The following is a 4,007-nucleotide window of genomic DNA, read 5'->3' on the forward strand; positions in this document are numbered from 1 at the left end:
TTCTGTAGTCTATTAAAGAAACTGAGTGAACTTTGGCTGCTATTTTATGTAGGTCAAGTAACCTGGTAGATGCTTCCTCCTGGCTCAGACTTCATAGTTAATTCAGCTATACTCACCAGTTTTTTCATATCTTCATTGGCTCAAGTACCCTTATTGTCTCTCTCCCACATTGGTTTAGTTACCCTTATTGGCTGGTATATTCATCAGTTGGGAAACCCTTATTAGTTGTACCCTTAATGACTCACACATATGTTAGCTGGGTGTGTTAATTGGATTACACTCTCATTAACTTGAGTACCCTTTCTTTTTCACCTAAAATTTTAATGGCTTGGGTACTCATGATAGCTGATACCTTCATTAGCTTGGGTACCCTTATTGACAGATATCTTCATCAGCTCAAGTACCTTTATTAGTTCACATACAACTTACCTTCAGTACCCCATTGACACACAAGGTAAATGGGTTGGGTGCAACAAACAGGTAAAACTCACATTGGATTGGGTACTCATTCCTATTGGACTGAATCAAGCAATGTCAGTGCATTGAGGAGTGGATTAGGGTCCCTGATTGGCTCAGGTGCTGATACCAAGTTCCCAGAATCCACTGTAGCAGTTGACTGTAATGGGAGAGCACATTATTGACTAAGAGATGACAAGTCAAAGGTAAATGATTGTTTCCCAAAGAAAAAACATCCTAACTGCCATAATTAAAAGACCTCATTTTATCTCTTTCCTATGTTTATTGGTGATGACATACAAACAATCAAATGCTGTTAGGTGATCACTGAAAGTTATCTTCATAGGAAAGGAACGAGAAGCTCATGGTTTATTAACCAAGTGTGAGGACTTGGTGTTACTGTTTACTTTGTAAAGTGTACAGAGTTCAATGGTAAACACTGGTTTGAGCAGAAGAACTTCAAACATGACATCAGTGTTTGAATATATAAAACAATGTTAGACTTGCTGCTCCTGTGTTCCAGATTTGTCTTTGACCCTCCCAAGATATCCATGATAAGTTTTGTCATGGTCAGGGAGGAAGTGGTCTCACACATACACACATGCACTGACCGTTTCTTTTGTCACAATGATGTTATATAGCAACTGCTCTTGAAAGTTAGATATGACACACTAATCTACCAAACCAGATGCACTGCCCCATTAGCTTTTCCTGTACACACACACACGAATATACAATCTCTTCTCACACATGCACATACATTCAACACACACACACACATACGCACACATGCATACCTATGTAAAACTGAAAATATTAATACCACCAGTTAAATGAAGATGCACTTTCTAGTGAGACTAATAAATTATCATTATTCGATACTTCTGGTATTTTCTTGGTTATTATTCCAAGAATCTATATGCCATTATTATTATATAATGAAACAAAACGCTCTAAATATTATGAATTCTAATTATTGAAGATAGCATTTATATTTTTTCTTCTTTATTTCTTCAAACTAAATATGATCATATTTCTTGAAAGTTTCTCTGCAGAAGAAAAAGTAAGGCAAAAATATAGAATCTCTTTCATCTGTAGTTTTGATGAAAAGAAATTAATAGAAAAAAAAAATCATTTAAAATTATGTTTGAAATCATTTCCGTTTTGTTTGTACAAACATTTTCTTACAATGTCAGAACTAATACGAAGAAAATATTTCTCTTCTTCCTAATGTTTAGCAACATTTCTTCCAGTTTTGTTTTTCTTGAAACTAAGATGAGTAAACTTCAGAAAAATATAAGATAGAAATAAATAAATATCTGCTACAAATCTCTGCATTTTGCCAGGAAGATGTCTGGAATTACCAAAATATTTTTTTGCCTGATTTAGTTTTATAATTATTAGAAATTGGTTTTGGTTCCATGATGCAAATACTTAATGGAATAATTGTTAGAGATTTTGTCTCTCCGGATGGTTGTTATTAGTTTAATAAACACTAAGAATGGTAAGGGTTTTTGTGAATTTCAGTACCAAAATGTTCTCTCTGTTGAAGGGCATACACATACCAGCTACGGCAGTACATATTCTAAAATTAGAACAATAGAGAGATTAGAACGGCCCCTGTGCAACAATGACATGAACATTTATGAAGCATAATGCGTATATACATATATATAATATATATATATATGTATACATACACACACACACACACACCACACATATATATTCATACATATATATAGTCAGAGAATCATAAATCCGAAAAAGAAGCACACTCTAAGTTATAGAGCAGTGGAGTGTGAAGATAAAGATAGATACGGCCAGTCTCTGGGGTGACCCTGAGTCTCACGTCCATAAAGCACTTAGCTTTACAGAGTCTGACAATACGCTGTAAAGCTAAGCACTTTATAGATGTGAAACCCCGGGTATTCCCCATAGACTGGGCACATCTATCTTTATATGTATATATATATAATATGAGGGAATATTATTCCAAACTTACAGGGAAAAATTCAATTTAGAAATACTAAATCAAATTTCACAAAATATAATATATATATATAAATTAGAAAAAAACACCTTTTATCAATTCAATAATGAAAAATTAAATTACACCATCAAGAAAATTACATATCATAGAAAGATTAAACATAAGATAAAAAAATATAATGATGATTAAGTAATGTGCAAAATAATAAATAAAACGTATATATTTGGTATATATTTGGTTTGTGTGTGTATGTATATTTGTGTGTTTGTATGTGGCTTTGTTTTGTATTAACTCTATCTAACTTACTTTCCCAGATCATAGCATCATTTTATTTATAGTCAAAGTTCGATACTTCTTTATCTGGCATCAGTGATCTTTTAAATTGATATTTTTGCTCACCTCAATGGCCAACTATCCGCATTTACTTATTCACACTTCTTTGTTTTTAGAAACTTATTTCTTCAATTGTCCACTGAACTCACGTTAAGAGTACATCTCAGGCTTCAGGTATTGATGCTACAGTTTTAGTTCTTGTTTTATCTCTGTGTCTGGGTCACCTTATGAAAAATTATGTTAGCATAAAGTTTTGGATATATCTAATATCACAATCGATTCAGTATGAACCAATTTATTTGCTGTAACATTGATTATATCCAAAGATAATTATGTAATGGAACAATGTGTTGACATTCTATATAATGTTATCCTGTATCAAAGATGTGTTAGTCTTCATTCTAGTGAATGTTTTTTTACATACTCTGGAATTATTTTGAAATTCTTTGAAGTGAACTTTGGGTTTACTAATCTGACTTTGAGGACAACCAGACATGTTAATTCCTTTTGAACTTAAACGACTCCAAGGGATCAATATCGTCAACCAAGGTTGGATAGCTACAGACTGCTTACACGAGGTCTGCCTTGAGTTTTGAGCCACTGTCACTGTGCATTATGTACCTGTATATCTGTGTGTGTGTGTGTGTGTGTGTGTGTGTGTGTGTGTGTGTGTGTGTGTATAGAGAGAATTCACAAAAAAAAAACAAAAGACGAAGACAGATGGTGTAGAGAACAAACAGATGTATTAGTATAACACTCAAGAAGTGAAAGTCTTTAACGTTTCGAGAAAGGAACACAGAAAGAAACAAGGAGAGAAAATAAAGAATGTGTAGTGGCTAGCCATCTATCATATGTATGTATGTAAATATACACACATATATATATATATATATACATACATATATATACATACATATATACATATACATATATATATATATATATATATATACACAGACACACACACACACACATATATATATATATATATATATATATATGTATATGTACATATACATATATATATATTATATATATATATTATATATATATACACAGACACACACACACATATATATATATATGTATATGTACATATACATATATATATATATCTATATATATATATATATATATACACAGACACACACACACACATATATATATATATATGTATATGTACATATATATAATCTATAATTAATCAATATAGGGTGGCAAAAAA

The 4,007-nt window shown here is 31.7% G+C and overlaps 1 non-coding gene across 1 annotated transcript; it reads left to right on the forward strand.

Annotated features, from left to right (window-relative positions):
• Positions 1-2,017: 2,017 nt before the first annotated feature.
• Positions 2,018-2,121, forward strand: LOC115215288. Its single transcript, XR_003881983.1, has one exon. It is a non-coding gene; the product is annotated as a U6 spliceosomal RNA (small nuclear RNA).
• Positions 2,122-4,007: the final 1,886 nt, after the last annotated feature.

This window comes from Octopus sinensis, linkage group LG8 (assembly GCF_006345805.1).
Source record: "Octopus sinensis linkage group LG8, ASM634580v1, whole genome shotgun sequence".
Lineage (NCBI taxonomy): Eukaryota > Metazoa > Mollusca > Cephalopoda > Octopoda > Octopodidae > Octopus > Octopus sinensis.